The 17,425-nt window shown below is 37.9% G+C and overlaps 1 protein-coding gene across 1 annotated transcript in view; it reads left to right on the top strand.

Moving 5' to 3' along the window:
- Window positions 1–17,425, top strand: part of CRB1 (crumbs family member 1, photoreceptor morphogenesis associated) — a 256,120-nt gene that overhangs the window by 12,579 nt on the left and 226,116 nt on the right. The gene's annotated exons all lie outside the window — the stretch shown is intronic.

Here is a 17,425-nt window from a genome sequence, read left to right as displayed (position 1 = left end):
ATGTGTAGGAGACTGCCTGTCTTTCTCCCACTGAGTGGCTGGTGAGTTGGAACCACGACCTTTTTATGAGCAGCCCAATAAGTTTGACACGATATAGATAGAGATAGAGATTGATGATATATAGATATAGATATAGATAGAGATAGAGATATAGAGACAGAGAGAGACAGATATAGAGATAGAGATATAGAGATAGAGATAGAGATATAGAGATAGTTTGTACACAGAATTTAAGTGGAATACCTAGGCAAGAAAAACGAGATTTATTATTAACTGTCAATAGCTAGTTGTTAGTTATGTGCTGTGAAGTTGGAAGAAACCCATAGTTGACTTTCCTCTGAATTTCCAGAGGCTGTTAGTCATCCAGAAGGAGACTGACCATCTTTCTTCCTCAGAGCAGCTGGTAGAGTTCAAACCATGTCCCTTTGGGTTAACAGTGAGTTAATTCCTTACCAGATGAGCAAATTCCTCACAGCTGATTAACTGCCTCTGAAAACCCACTAGAGGGTTACCTATGGGTCAGTTGGAAATCAATGGTAACAACAGCAGCAACAGGCCACCAGAGCTTCCTATTAGATAGTTGTTGTGTACTGTCAAATCAGGGCCAACCTCTAGTTGATCCACAGTTTTCAGAGGCAGTAAAGCTCATGGGAAATTGCCCACATTTCTCCCACTCAGCAGCTGGTGGATTTGAACTGAGCACCTTTGTGTTGACAATGCAATTCTTTACCACTGTATAAAAGATGAGATCAAGGCTTGACCGCCACTCTCATAGCTGCAATCTAACAGCTCATCAGTGTTTCATATTCCTGAATGCAAACTAGAAATTACCCAGGAAGACCCAAAACAGAGACGGCTGGCTCCACCTACAGAGAGTTGGTTTTAATTGATGACTCTTATGATGAGGTGAGAGCCAGGATTATACTAACGTGAAGGTAATTTGAACACTTCTTGCACATTTTAGACACACAAGAAGGCTAGTTCACTCCCGTCATACCATGGTACAAGACTGTGTGTGCTAGCTTTGTTTTATGAATGAGGAACCCAGAGAAGGCCTCTAGAACCAAGGCAAAAGTCAAAGTAGATGAGAAAAGAAAAGGACTATTAGCAATCAGCATGGATGAAAGAGACTGTTAGCAATCAGCACTGAAGGATTCAGGCTCAGCCTCAACCACTAGAGAATCCTGCAAAGATTATTACAATGACCCCGGCTGCTGTGTGCTCCATGCAAATTGAGAGTGATCATAGAGAACCTGCTTTACAGGAAAAAGCCTGAGTTCCTCTGAGTTGCAAAAAAAGAACTAATTTTAAAAGACAGGAGTCAGGAAGGAAGATAAGCACACGGACAGAGGGCTCACGCTGCGCCACGCTCTGCACACTGCACAACAGTCTCCTCTGAGAGCCCATGGAGACGGCAGCAAAAACCTGCCTCGCATAAGCAAATTCTCCCATTTACGTGGAAAAGAAACAGCTGCAAAGGAATTTTTTTAATGAAGAGAATATTAGCTCTAAGCATGTGACCTCTTTTAGTTCACGTTTATGCAATGAATCATTCCATAATTGAGGATATCCTTAATCGTAGCCAGCTTTATTAATGTTTATTTTTCTATGGTAAAAAACACAACTCCTTGCCTGCCATATGTAAAAAAAAGTCTACAAAAGGGCAAGGAAAGGCCAAGTGGTTGTATGCTGAAGCAAAACAATTTGAGAAATATCTTATTTACCAAATTATAAAATATATGGTATAGAAGTAACCTTTGGGAAAATAAAAGAAAATGCCACATTAAATTGACTTAGCAGTTCTAAGATACATCTCTATTTCAAAAGCAGAAACATGTTCAAGCATTCAAGAAAATTGTTGTTGTTGTTATGTGTCATCTAGTCACTTGTGACTCATAGCAACCCTTTGTACAACAACCCTAAACCCTGCTCTATCCTGTGCCAATCTTATTGTCTCTGATACACCTACCTCCGTTATCCTAGTCGCTGAATCAATCCATCTCATCGAGGGACAACCTCTCTTGTGCTTTCCTTCCATCCTCCCAAGCATGACTACCCTCTCCAAGGAAAATAAATTACTAAAATCTACCCTCAAACAGAAAAAAATATCAAGGATGAGATAATCCAAAGTAACCAAAACAGAAGATACTGTTTTAATAATGTAGCCATGTCTAATAAGTCAGTCCATTTTTGTTATATGAAGGGGTGAAGAAACATAAGAAAATTCAGTCTGCCCAAATACAATCTTACTAAGAATGTCCTCTCAAATGTAGAGTCCTTTTAGAACAATTCATATTTAACCAATCAAATAGCATCTAAATTAACAAAAGGGCTGTTTAAAAGAAATGTATTGTTTTTCAATTATTTCGTTGTGACTATTTTTTTTATATTTTTTTTTTAAAAACATATTGGGGGTACAAGGAGGTGAGGGTTGGGGGCAGAAGGGTGAGGATGGGCCAGGATGCAGTTGCAGAGCTGCACAGTTTGGTCGGTGGGGGGAGCAGGTGAAGGAAATGATGAGGGTCCAGTGGGGACCAGATGCTACAGAGGAATGACAAGCATTTTCCAATAGTAATTAAACCAACTGTCTTATTGATTTGGGAATTGGATGCCGACTCTCTGGCTTCTTCATGCTGAACAGGAGTGTAGATATAAAGGGGGGAAGGGAGGACGCTTTATCACCTTACTGGTGGTCTTGGGTTACAGCTGCTTGCCTTCTTGCTCCTGAGGGCCGCGAAGGTTCGCCCTGAGCCGGGGGCCATGCGCAGCCCGCCCCGGGCAGAAGGCCACGACGGCTTGCCCCAAGCCGGGGGCCGAGGGCAGCCCGCCCAGGGCAGAGGGCTGCGATGGCTGAAGTAGTCTTTTTTTAAAAAAAGAAGAAGAAAAAGTGTGTGTGTGCTGTCAAATTGGATCTGACTGGTACAGGAGACCGCCCTTCCTTCTCCAGCAGTGCATGAAGTAGAGTCTGGGGTTTTTCCCCCCCAGGTGCCTGTCGGGACCTGGGTTTCAGCTGTCCACACCACAGCAGTGGGCAACGAGCTTAAAGCCCCTGATGGCTCTGGACGCTGACTCTCACCAGTGGCTATGGATGAAGTCACAGGCGATTTTCAGCCAGCACCACCGTTGTGACTATTTTAAAGATAGAAACAAATAGTTATGGCTCAATGGTTTTCCTCTAAAGAAAGAAAGCTTAATAATCAACTTCTTTTTCAAGGGTCTCAATAATGAATATTCAAGACATAGTTCTGGTCACTTTAAGTGGATCCAGAGGCATGTGATAATTCAACATCCTCTTAAGAGTCTTGCAGTTATATTTGGAGTTGGAAGGACATGATAAGTTTACATGAAAAGATGCTAATATAGTAATGCATAGCAAAGTCACATAAATGACAGTAGTTCTCATTGCTCCTAAAAATTAGTAATTATAGGTGATAGAAGGCAAGAAGTGTTATAGAATAGTTATGATCCACGTAGAGTTTTTGTCCTAAGATAGTGCTGACAGAGAAAACTTGGAGGAACACTCAGAGATTTTTAATTAAGAAAGTTAGGACTCCTGGTGGTACAATGGTTAAGTACTCAGCTACTAACTTAAATTGATGGTGAGAACTAATCTAGTAGCCCTGTAAGAGAAAGACCTAATGACCTACTCCTTAAAGTCTAAAACACTCTATGAGGCAGTTCTACTGTGTGGGCCACTAGGAGTTAAAATAGATTTGACAAGATCTAATAAAGAGTATGCAAAGAGTCTGATAGGTAGTCAGAAGGTCTCTGATTCACATCAACCAGCTGCTTCCCAGGAGAAAGGCAAGAATTCTCTATAAAGATATAGAGCCTCTGAAATTCACAAGAGGATTACCACAAGTAGTCACTTCCACAATAAGGACTTTATTTATTTATTTTTTTTTTTGCCACAAAACACAACTGATTTATTGAATGGAAAACAAGTTTGTTCTGAAACCTTTCAGTCAGCACAGAGTAAAATTATCACTGAAGAATAATTAAGTAAATAAATATTCAGATTGAAATAAAGGCCATCTTTGCAGTGTCCTAAACATATGCTAAAGTCTCAGACTTGCATCTGGTTAACTTGACTGAGAACCGAATTAGGTAGATTGAGTCTCCAGGGGTGTGTAAGCATAGAGGTCTAGTGATCTACACCAGTGCTTTAAAGAACATTACAACATGCAAATATAGAGTAAAATTCCAATTTTCAAATTGTTGGTAGGTGCTGTCAAGTCAAATACAACTCATAGTGACCCTATAAACCACAGATCTGTCCCTGTCCTGTCCTGTGCCATCCTCACCTTCTGACACGCCCGAGTCCGTTGCTGCACACACTGTGTCCATCCAGTTGATTGAGAGTCTTCCTCTCCTTTGCCATCCATCCCTTCATCTTTCCAAGTTTAACATCCTTCTCCGAGGAACAGTCTCTCCTAACAACACACCCCATGTGTGTGAGAGGAGCTTTCTTGTCTTTGACACAAGGATTGCTGTAGTTTCTCCTTGTCCAAGACTTACGGTACTCTTCTCCAACACCACAGCTCAAAGACATCAATTCTTCGGTTATTTTTCTTCACTGTGTAGTTATCAGAGGAAAAAACCATATCCTGAATCAGGGGAACCTTAGTCCTCAAACTAATATCATTGCTCCTCTGGAATTTGGAGATGTCACTGACTGCAGGCTTTCCCAGTGAAATATGTCTCCTGATATCCTGACTGCCAGTAACAACTATATTCACTGTGGATCCCAGTATTAAAATTAATGCTTTAAAAGAGAAATCAGATGGCTAGTCCACAGGGAATCACTTCTTTTTTTAAAATTTAATTTGTTTATTTTTCATTTCAATGAACATCTACAGAGATTTTGGAATTCCATTCATTCATCGTTGCACCCTTCTCCCCGCACAAACCCCTCCCCCTCCCCCCCTTTGCTCCTTTCCTTGAAAAGCAAAAGAGAAACTCCCTCATTGGTACACAATCCCCCCACACCTCCCCAAACAATATAACCATGATGAAATTAATGTTTTGGTAGCTGAGATTTTAATTTTTATGCAATTCTAAAACCATCCATGAAAATTAAACTAGAAATAGCAATGCATTGACGAAAGTGATTATATAGCAGCAAACTACTTACTAGACATTGCAATAACATAGGTATGACTTACTAGGGCCTACAATAAGAAAGTTATTGTTGTGAAAGGGAAGGCCAAGTGTGAAGGCTTCACGGTAGAAGACTCACTCACCATTTATCAAGCCAAGATATTTTTTATTTTAACTGTTTGTTGTTGTTGTTATGTGCCATCGAGTCGCCTGCGACTCATAGTCAATAGATCTAAACCTTGCTCTATCATGTCTCACTATTATTTTCTCTAACACACCTACCCCCATTACCTCAGTCACCGAATCTATCCATCTGGTTGAGGGTTTTCCTCTTTTGTGCTATCCCTCCACCCACCAAAGCATGGCGTCCCTCTCCAGGGACTGGTCCTGCCTTGCAATACGTCCAAAGTATGTCAGACGAAGGGTCAGAATTCTTTCCGCCAAGGAAAAGCATAGTCTCACCCTCTCTAGGATGAACCTGTTTGTTCTTTTAGTAGTCCATACTATATTCAGTACTCTTCTCCAACACCATAGCTCAAAGGCATCAATCCTCCTTCTATCATCCCTAGTCATTGTCCAGCTTTCTGACTCATAGCAAGTAATATCAAAGACTATGGCCTGGATCAGGTGTACCTTAGTTTCCAGACTGACATCGTTGCTCTTGAGTACTTTGGAGAGGTCTCTGACAGCAGACTTTCCCAATGCAATTTGTCTTTTAATTTCCTGGCTGCTGGTGCCAAGAGTGTTAACTGTGGAGCCAAGAAAACTAAAGCTGTGAACAATCTCAATCTCTTCTCCATCTATCATGATGCTGCCAATCACCCCATTGATGATAATCTTTGTTTTTTTTTTTTTATGTTGAGCTTCAATTCATATTTAAAACATAAAAGCTCTACTGCAATTTTCAATTTAATGAAATTATTATGAAATTTTATCATATACCAGACTCACTTAGCTTGTTGTTGGTATATACTGTCAAGTCAGAACTGATTTATTGCTTACTCTCCAGTTGATTTTCAGAGGCAGTTAATCACACAGAAGGAGGTTGTTTATCCTTCTCCAATGGGACAGCTGGTGGATTCAAACTGTATGCCTTCAAGATTACAGTGCAGCTTCTTCAGGAGGCTACCAAAGCTCCCTAAAACACAAAAATTCTTATTTAGTAAGTCTGAAATGGAGCTCAAGGATTTGTATTGCTCATATGTTCACAGGTAGTATTGATACTAAAAGTTCAAGGACCAGTATTTGTCTTTATGAGACTGAGTTAGTTCACTCAGCATAAAGTACTCTAGCATCTCCCAAGTTACATAATATTTTTTTGAAACCGTTGCTCATGAGTGCTATATAGTATTTCATCGTGTGACTGAACCATAATTTTTCAATCTATTCTATTGTGATTGGAAATTAGGGCTTAAAGGCTGTTTGCTCATTTACTGTGTCTGTCTAGTTGACGGTAGTCTGCCTTATTAGTTTATAGCAATCATATTCTCATGCAAATAAATGAAGCGGGCCCTGACACTTCAGGGTACATGACAGTTGTTCACTTAGTGTTTACTCTCTAAACCATCTTCCTTCAATTTTAGTTCATGTTCTTTCAACATTCTTTTAAATTCTTGTCCAATTTGATGCATAAACCTAAGAAATACATTATAGCTACCTGATGATATAAAGTATCATTAATAAATGCATAAATTATCATTTTGATGCTTTTAATGTAGTTTTGATGTCCACCTTTAAAAAATGTTATTTTTATTAATCTTGAATATTTCTGGGAAAAATTTTGTACGTGAGCAATTTCATGAACACAGACTGAGAAATAATTGGGGAAAATAAAATAATTAAATGGAAATTTTACTTCCAAAATTGTCCATAAAAGAGACACACTTATTTCATGAGAAATATTATTTCATTATTATAACCATTCTTTTACTATACTGCTGACTACAAAACAAATATATAGACACTTGATAGAATAGTATTTAGTGTGTTGCTGTTGTTGTTAAGTGACCCTATGAAGGAGAGTCCTCGACGCTTGGGTGCCTTTCATCCTCTCTCCAGGTTCATAGGGTTTCTGGAGGCAAGATATTATGGAAGTGGATGCCACTCCTCCTTCCAAACTTGTTTTAATAGGGGAGTTCCACCCCACTCTCTGTCCACATTGGGTAACCAGCCTTAACGCATCTGTCACATCAGTGTCACAGTGTTCAGCCTCACAGCAACCACAAATGACCCTGGTACGGCAGCTTGTACACCAGGGCTATACGACCTAGAGGAATGTCTGAATAAAAACAATGAAAGACAGGCCCGAGGGCTGCGGATTAAAAGTCACCCACCTTTGACTTGACAGCATGGCTTTCCACCCACTGGGCCAGCTGATCTCTCTCTCCATGTTGATGTTATTAAGTGCCGTGGAGTCGCAGGCGACTCATAGTGACCCTGTGAAGGAGAGTCCTCAATGCTTGGGTGTCTCTCATTCTCTCTCCAGGTTCATAGGGTTTCCGGAGGCAAGCTATTATTATTAGTGTGAATTATTATTAATAAATAATCCAATACATAAAATTTCAAAATAAAACATCAGTTTAAAGAACATTTAGTAAAATACACATTTATTATACAATTATATAAACAATAAAAAAAGTAAATATTACCTCTTTGGACAGGTAATACAGAAATTTCAGATATAATGTGTGGTATTTAAAAGAATAATAACCATAATCAATTTCACAGGTCACATCTTTATCAAAGGAAAGTGGTCATTATCCTATATCCCTTAATTATAAAAGAGTTTTTGTAGTGCCATATACATAAATTGAAACAAAGCTTTTTATCAGAACTATGTCCATTTCAAGCCATTTCCATGGATAAATGAAATTTCTGACTTTTGACAAATATTTGATGACAGGGTACATGATATAACAAATGTTATATGTGTAGTAAACATTTATCACTTACTTGCAATGCACAGGACATTATCTGGACTTTGGAGACATAAAGATGACGAAGGAAAAATTTATTCCTGACAGCATGTTCACAGTTTATTCAGAAACCAGCATATAAACTAAAATGACAATGCTTCACTCTGTGAACAGAGTGCTGAGGAAGCACAAAGAAGGGAGCCAGGGGTGCTGCTCAGAGTCAAGAAATTCTTCCTAGAAAAAGTGGTCCAACTTGCAGAATACAAAACTGGATCTCCCTTTTTTTCTGGCATCCTTCATTATTGTTATTATTATTCCTATTTTAATAGGCTCAACATTAAGAGAGATGGCTGCAGAGAGGCTTGAGAAAGGAGTGCATGTATCGTCCATTATATTTGCTTTGATAATTACATTGCCATTTTACTGGTAGTTATAAGCAGCATTTGCCTGTTTCAATTCCTTCTGCCTTCTTTCCTGAGCATTCTTTTTTGTACCTACTAAGGTTGTCAGCAGATGTGAATAAGGAGATGAGTTGAAGCAAGCAAACAGGGAGGCAGACAGGTAGATAAATAGCTAGAGGAATGGATGGAGGGATGGATGAATAGATAGATAGATGATAGATAGAGACTAATATGTTGTTATGTACCTTCAGTTAGAACCAACTCATAGCTGACCCTCCAGCAGGTTATGCAGATGACACAATCTTGCTTGCTGAAAGTGAATAGGACTTGAAATGCTTGCTGCACAAGGATAAAAGGCTTCAGCGTTCTATATGGATTTCATCTCAACATCAAGGAAACAAAAATCCTCACCACAAGGCCAATAGGCCACATCATGACATATGGAGAAAAAAAATGAAATTATCAATTATTTTATCTTGCTTGCATCCACAGTCAACACCCTTAGTACCAGCAGTCAGGAGATAAGGATACACATAGATCTGGGAAGGTCTTCTTTCAGGGATCTTTCTTATCAAGGATCTCTCCAAAGTCCTAAAGAACAATGATGACAACGTATAGACTAAGGTGCTCCTGATGAAAGTCATAGTCTTTCCAGTGATCTGCTATTCCTTTGAAAGGTGGACAACAAATAAGGATGACAGTGGAAGAACCAATTCATTTGAGTTGTGGTGTTGGAGAAGAGTGCTGAATATTCCATGGATTGCTAAAAGAATAAACAGTATTGGAGAAAGTACAACCAGAATGTTCTTTGAAGTCAAAATTGGTGAAGTTTTGTCTCACATATTTTGGATATGTTGTTAGGAGAGTCTATTTCATAGAAAGGGGGCCAGTGAAGGAGAGGAAGACCCTCAACAAGACGGATTGATAAAGTTTCTGTGGCAATGGATGCAAATGTGTCTAGAATGATAGGGATGGCTCAAGAGAGGAAAGAATCCAGATTCATTGTTAATGTGATGAATATGAAGCAGGAGTGGCATCCACATGCCTCTTTGAAAAAGTATGATAGTTATAGAAAGGCTTCAGGCTTTTTTGTTGATAGGGTCATTATGAGCTGTGTTTGACTCAATGGCAATCAACAACAACAACATGAGTCATACTCGACTTAATGGTACTTAACAACAACATCAATAACAATGGAAAAGAACTGCATTTTGAACAAGTCATTCCATAAAAAGTAGGCTTTGAGAAGTTAAAAGGTTACATTTCTAAAGAATTCACCATTAACAATTATTCTATTGATGAGAAACACAGCAAAAATCATGTTATGATTAAAACATAATTATGAAAGTGTAAAACACATATCTAACATAAACACAAGTATTGTGATTTCCCAAAATCTATTCAGGACATCTACCAAGCTCAATTAAAACACAGAGTATTTATAATAGTACATTTTTTTTAAAAAAGTATCATCTTAGCAACTCCGAAAATTGTGATTCTGATTTATGTATCTTTACACGTGTTTCACTAATTTCATAAACATTTGAACAATATGCTCAATAAATTGAAACAGTTGTGCAATAGAAACATAAGTTTGAACATTCAACATGACCTCTTGATACTGGTTAAGACATTTATAATGAGAGTAGAGTAGAGGACTGACACAGAGAGCTTAGAGAAAAAAAAGACTGTGTGAAGTAACGCCTCTGAAAACTCATTGGAGGGCCAACCTTGTGCTGGTTCTGACTCAATGGTACTCAACAGTAACATTCTTACTAACACTAAGGTCTTTTCAATTGTTTCCTATTCATCTGAAAGTTGAACAATGTATAAGAATGGCAGAAGAAAAGTCGATGCCTTTGAATTGTGACTCTGGAGAAGAGTGTTGAATATCCCAGTGGACTGTCAGAAGAACAAACAAATCTGTCTTGGAGGAAGTGCTCTTTAGAGGCAAGGAAACTTCATCTCACATACGTTGAGACTTTGGGCATCTTGCCGGAGGGACCAGTCTTTGGGGAAAACCCATCAAGTTGAGAGGGTGAAGGATCAGAGAAAGAAAGCTTCAGCAACGTGGAATGATACAGTGACAGTAACAATGAGTTGGAGCGTATAAGAGATCATGAAGATGGTCCAGGGTAGGACAGAGCTCAGCTCTGTGGTTCATAAGGTTGCTATGAGTCATAGCTAACTTGATGAAACATAACAAAAGCATCAGCATTCTCTTTCAAGGGGAGCTCTGGTGGTTTAGTCCATTGTGAATTTTGCTGCTCATCTCTGCTAATTCAAATCCCCAACTGCTCCATCCAAGAGGATGAAATCAGTTCTAGGAATAGAACTAATTGCAATTCTCTTGTCACCATTTAAGAGAAAGAATTTATTCTTGTGTACCAGAGTCAATTGTTACTTAAAGTGACTACACATACAGAGCAGAACTGCATACCGGTAGTGCAATGGAAGATACGTGGGCAGTCTCCTCCCATTGCAATTTAGAGCCTTGAGACCCTGATGAAGGATCCTCATATGTCAGAACCAACTCAACGACAGTGAGTAAAACAAATTCTCTCTCAAGGAACCCTGATAGAGCAACAGTTAAACATGTACCTACTAACAGAAAGACTTGGAGATCTACTTCTATAAATATTTTTGTTTTATATTTTTTAAAATTTTATATTGGTTTGCTTACAAATTCATATACATTGTGTTTCACAGTATGTTTTCACGTTGTGTACTGTACAATCCATTCCCATGTACTAAGTTTTATAAAATTAATCACCATTGGACTTTGCCCATTATTATCCTGTCTTTTCAGGTCCCTGATAGACCCTCCCCATTTACTTCACCCCCTTCCTCCCCCAACCAAACTGTGCAATTCTGTGATTTCTCCCTTACCCATTCTCACCCCTCTGTTCCCATTCCTTCTGCCCTTTTGCTTCCCATACATGTTTTACTAGTTATCCTTCTATTTTTACAATAATAGTCTTCTGTGGTATTTGTCCTTACAAAACTGAGTTAGTTCACTCACTATTAGGCTTTTGAGTCTTTTCAAAGTTATGTAGAATTTTTCAAAATAGGAATATAACCCAAGGAAATTAGAACTAAAACACAAATTAAGATCTTTTCACCAATTTTCATAGCAGTGTTATTCACCATTGAAAGAACATGGAAACAACCCAAATGTCAAACTATAAATGAATGGATTGAGAAATTGTGGTACATTCACACAATGGAATGCTATGCAGCACTCAGGAACAATGACTTTGAAAATACTTCTGTAAATATTTTTGAAAGCAAAAACAAACAACAACAAAACCCTGCCTGGTTCTATTATCATCTATGCTATTTCCAGGGCTACAAATCTCTTAAGGGAGCAGATTGACATCTTTCTTCCATGGAACAACTGGGTGGGTTTGAACTGCTGACTTTTGGTTAGCAGCCAAATTCTAACCATTTGACTATGAGTGGACAGTTTGCTCTGTAATGTGGAGTTATTATAAGTCAAAATTGACTCTGGAGAACACAACCATAAATTCTCTCTCCCAATGACTGACAAAGAGGAACAGTTTGTTCCGCTTGCTAGATTTTTAATAATTCTACCCTCTTGAACATTCCAGAAAGAAGAGTTTTATTGTGTTTTTATTTTTTTTATCTAGACAAATTTTTCTTTTCAAATTTATTTTTAGGATGAGCCTAGAAGTAAAAAAACTATTCAGAAAAATAATGAGAAGCTATCATCTAAAACTACTCTTGAGCTTTTTTTTTTAACATTGTGATTCCTTTACATGAATTGTGTTTCATAAAAGAATATTCTTGAACTCAGACTAGAGATAAAAATAGGAGGAAAGAGAAAGAATAATGGCAAGAATTACAAAACATTATGGAACCATTATATTTAATATTAAGACGATAGTGTCTTTCAGTGAAAGCAGAACTTGAAGAAACGAAAAAAATGATGAGAAATGCAAGAATAAGGGAGAAAAGAGAATACAATAAAAGTCAGTTCATAAAATGACAAATAATCAATTACTGTATTTCACAAGATTTAATAAATCATTGATTTTACAGCACACCATTAACATTTTTCACATATTACTAAGAAAGAAAAATGCAACTGAAATATGACATGAGATTAAAACACCCTTAGTTTTACAATTCATTCTCATTTTAAAGATGTTAAAAATGAGAAAGACGAAAGGGAGGTAGAATAGATGAAATCTGATAGTCTTTCAGGGACAAAACTCAAGGCTTATAAGGTCTTGAGCATGTGTTTAATGATAGTAAGTCATTTTGTTACTTTTCCATGTCTTTTAAAAAGGTATGTTTAAACCTTTCTCTAGGCTGGAAAAGTTTCCTGGTTAAAACCCAGAGATGTTTTCCCTGAAAAGAAAAAATGTTAAAAATTCTTCTTTAATCTTTGATTGTGTCCTGCCAAATATTATTATGTTCATGTGACACTCTAAATCAGAGCAGAAATCATACAGCCTCTTTCTTAACTCTAGCAAGCTAAAAAGACTAACTTTGATAATAAGGTATACATATCGTAACTCATCAGGTACAGCTGAAACCCAACACTGCAGTTGCTTTTGCACTGACACTTAACATCCCTAACTCGCACTTATACTTATAATTGATGCATCATATATTATTCTTGAAGGAATTTAGAAATAACATACATAATTCTTATTCAAAGGGTAACTGTTGTGCATAGAGGCCTGTTAGAAATAAAATACATTGGATTGTTGATGTCTGCTGACTCAAAGCAACCCGATACGGTAGAATAGAACTCCCATACAGGATTTCCAACACAACATTATTTTTTAAAAATAAAAAAATACTGACTTATTTACAAAGTTGGAATACATTGTTTTACACACAAGATCCTACCTATTTCCTTATCACTAACCACCCATCAAATTGTACAATCCTATTATTAACACCCCTACCCACCCATCTTCAGCCCTCTGCTTCCACCCTTCCTCTCCCTTGGATACTCATACTAATTCTACAATAATGGTTTTATACAGTATTTGCCCTTGTGGGACTGAGTTAGTTCACCCAGCATAGTGCTTTCCAGTCCTTCCCGAGTTAGGTAGTAATTTACAAAATCATTGTTCCTGTGGGCTGCATAATATTCCAGTGTATGAATGTACCACAGCTTCTCAATCCATTCTTTATGTGGACTGTTTCCATGTTCTTGCAATTCTACCCTACATCTTTAGGGGAAAAAATGGCCCCATGCAGAGCAGTTGATAGTTTAGACTGGCCAAGCTTTCATTCCGGTGCCTACTGCTTTAACCACTGAATCACCAAGGGTCTTTATTGTGCCACCAAAATGCACTGCATTTGAATTGATTCTGACTCATAGAGACCCGGTAGTACAGAGTAGAACTGACTTCCTAGATTCCCTAGGCTGTAAATCCCTGTGGAAGCAAAGTCACATTTTTCTCCCATGGAACAGGTGGTGGGTTCACATTACTCACCTTTGGTCAACAGCACAAGTCTTTTAACTCCTGCACCATAATCACTTTTACCATGCCACCAAGGCTCCTTAATATGCTGTGTGGAATCTGCTGTTTGGGTTGATAGTCCAGTGCTAGAGTACAAGTCCTTCAAAGCTTGGACTCTGCATCTTGTAAATAAGATGCTCAGAGTAGTTTATTAAGGCTATGAAATACTGTGTTCAGCTTTTCCTTACTGTAATGAGTGATGAGGATAGTGGTGGGGGCAAGAACCTGCTTGCTCCATGCTAATAGCATATAATAGGCATTATCTTGTGATGCAGTATAACATACATTTTTAATTTTAGAAATATAAGTATTAAAGTGGAAAAAAGTCCAAATGCCATTTCAAAAGTTCAGAACACAATCATTTAGGAACAATGTTTTCTTATAGTTGCCAAAGCTGTAAATTAAACTTGGCAACTTCTGATTAGTCCTGGCTTTGAGGAAATATTCAGCAACCCCATTCTTGAATGCAAACTATCTTGAAGCAAAGATGATAGATTAATTAGTGGGCTTTAACTTTTTAATTCATTCGTTGAAAATTCTTTGAGTATTTCCTATGTTCCATACAATATGTTCAAGGTTACAGTTATGGTTAGTTGCCACTGGAGAAGCTAAGACTCTTGGTGACCAGATGAAATATTGCCTGATGCTGTGCTATCTTTATGATAATTAGTGTGTCTGAGTCCATGGCTTTTATAGTTATGTTGGTCTAAGAGTTTCCTTTGTTTTTAATGACTTTTTTTCTTTTTTTACTTTATCAAATATAATGTTCTTTTCTGGTTGATACTCTTCCCTGTCCAATGCAAGCAAGTCAAAACATTGTCGTCCTTACTTCCAAGGAACATTCAGGGTTCATTTCTTCCAAGAACACTTTGTCCAGAGAATAGGCATCCTTTTTTTTTTTTTGGCCAACACTACAGCTCAAATGCAAAAAAAAAATGTTGCAAATAATATATTAAATGGCAAAGACTCTTCAAGTTCAGTTCAATTCAGCAAGCTGAGCTGAATATCATTAGCCAAGTGAGGACACATTTCCTTGAGGAACATACCACCCTGGGCTGTGGGTGAGAACATGGGCTCTGATTTGACCACTGTAATTGCATCCTGGTTCTACTATTTTATAGCTTTGTAATCTACATCACTTATCTTGACTTCTCTATGCTTCAATTTCATCATCATTGAAATGAATATGTACTAATCTTAACCTACTTCTTGGACAATTTTTTAGGATTAAATGGAATAAAATTTTGTACATAATGTCCTTAGCATGGAACCTGGCATGAAATAACCTTCCAATTAATGTCAACTTTTATTACTTATAACAAGAAAGGATTCTCATCTTCCAAGAGGTTAGTGGAGATAAGAATATGATTAATACTTCAAATGTAATGCCACTATGACAAGACAAGACGGCATAACTACTAATGAACTTGAGGAGGTTTCACTAAGAGCACAATATCTACTCTAAGTCCTAAAGATGACTTTATAAAATGGACAAGTGAGGAAGGGATTTCCAGAGAGAGAGATTAGACAGAGAGAGACAAAAACCTGAGGTGGCAGATGTATATGGAAGATTTGGGGAAGTTGACTTGAGAGGTATGGTGGGTGATTGTACCTGAAAATCTTACAAAGCTTCTTAGATACCAAAACAAGACTTCACTGTATCATAGGCCACTTGTTGTTGTTGTTATGTGCCATCAAGTTGTCTGTGATCCATATTGACCAATGTACAGCAGCTCTGAACCCTGCTCTGTCCTGAGCCAGTCTCACTAATTCCGACACACCAACCCCCATTTCCCCAGTTACTGTATCAATCCGTCTTACCTGGGGTCTTCTTGTCCTGTGCTGTCCCTCCACCTTTCCGAGCATGATGTTCAAGGACTGGTCATCCTGGCCACTTGCCCAAAGTATGTAAAATGGAGCTTCAAAATCATAGCCTCCAAACAGAACCTTGGTTTCACCCTTTCCAAGACATACCTATTTGTTTTCTTGGCAGCCCATGGTCAAGACTTTTCTCCAGCACTACAGTTCAAAGATATAAATTCTTCTTCTGTCATCCTTAGTCATTATACAACTAGAAGCTATTATTAATATATTTTTATTTATTATTAATTCCAATAAAAATTTACAGAGACTTTGGATTTCCATTCATTTATTTTTGCACTTTTCTCCCCTCCCAAACCTACCCCCCCATACACTCCCTTCTTGGAAAAGTAAAAGAAAAATTCTTTCATTGTTTTACAGTCCCTCCCCCCAGGTCCACTCCACTATGCAGCCTTCTTTGCTCTGGACTCCCGTCATGACAAAAATACCTAATCACATATCCCTTTAGACAGTTTTCTCCCTCATCTGTTTCAATAGTATACACTATTCATCCCATCTTTCTCAGTCTCTTCCCCAACCCTGATGTCAGTCCTGTTTTACAACAGTGGCACCATGCAGTATTTGTCCTTTTGTGACTGATATTTCGTTCAGCATAATGTCCTTCCGGGTCACCCATTTTGAATAATATTGCATGAGTTCCTTGTTTTTCAATGCAGAATAATATTCCATTGTGTGAATGTACCACAGATTCTCCATCCATTCATTTGTTGATGGCACTTAGGTTATTTCCAACTCCTTGCGATTGTGAAGAAAGCCACGATAAACATGGGTGTGCATAGAAGCTATTATTAATACAAATTTTATGGATTATACTTTAGAGCTTCTTAAGCTTCTTATTTTCAATGACCTCAATGTCTAGTCTAGTGACATGTGAGAGCTATTTATTAACACAACTTCAAGTTAGACATTGTGATAATTTTAAACTGGTTTACTAAAAAAATTTTAACAACAGGCTGAGGTTTCTCATTTTCTTGTTTCTATTAATCACACTATATCTTTAATAAGGCTTCAGTCACTTGGAATGTCAGCATCCACACTGTTCATTCACACATTTTATGTATCAGTCTCCCTCAAGGCTGGTGGATTTGAACTGCAGAAGCATCCAGGTCTTTGAGTTAACAATGCAGCTTTCTACAGACTATATAAAGAATAGAGGAAATACATTTATTTCATATTTTCCTATGAGATTATAGTACATGACTGTAAATTTCATGTAGTATAGCACATTTCCTGTAGTCATAATATATATCTTTTAAGTGGTATAGCACTGGTCTGTCTTTTTTCTGTACAGAGGTAGCTCGTGGTTGCTGTGACGCCAAACACTGTGACACTGATGCATCAAATGCTATAATGGTTACTCATGTTGGACAGAGTTTGGTGGAGCTCCCTGATCAAAACAAGCTTGGAAGCAGGAGTGGCATCCACTTGTCTCTGGAAACCCTATAAACTTGAAGAAACAATGAAAGCTATACAAGTGTTCAGGTCTTTAATTCATAGGGTCACTATGAGTTGTCCATGACACACTTAACAACTCTCTCTCTGTCTCTCTCTCTCTCTCTCTCTCTGTCTCTGTCTCTCTCTCTCTCTATATATATATATGTGTGTGTGTGTGTGTGTGTGTGTG

The sequence above is a fragment of the Elephantulus edwardii genome, unplaced genomic scaffold (genome assembly GCF_000299155.1).
Source record: "Elephantulus edwardii isolate Elephantulus edwardi_28Jun2011 unplaced genomic scaffold, EleEdw1.0 scaffold00110, whole genome shotgun sequence".
In the NCBI taxonomy this organism is placed as follows: Eukaryota; Metazoa; Chordata; class Mammalia; order Macroscelidea; family Macroscelididae; genus Elephantulus; species Elephantulus edwardii.
The sequence above is the reverse complement of the archived record's forward strand: the minus strand, read 5'-3'. Positions and strand labels throughout refer to the sequence as shown.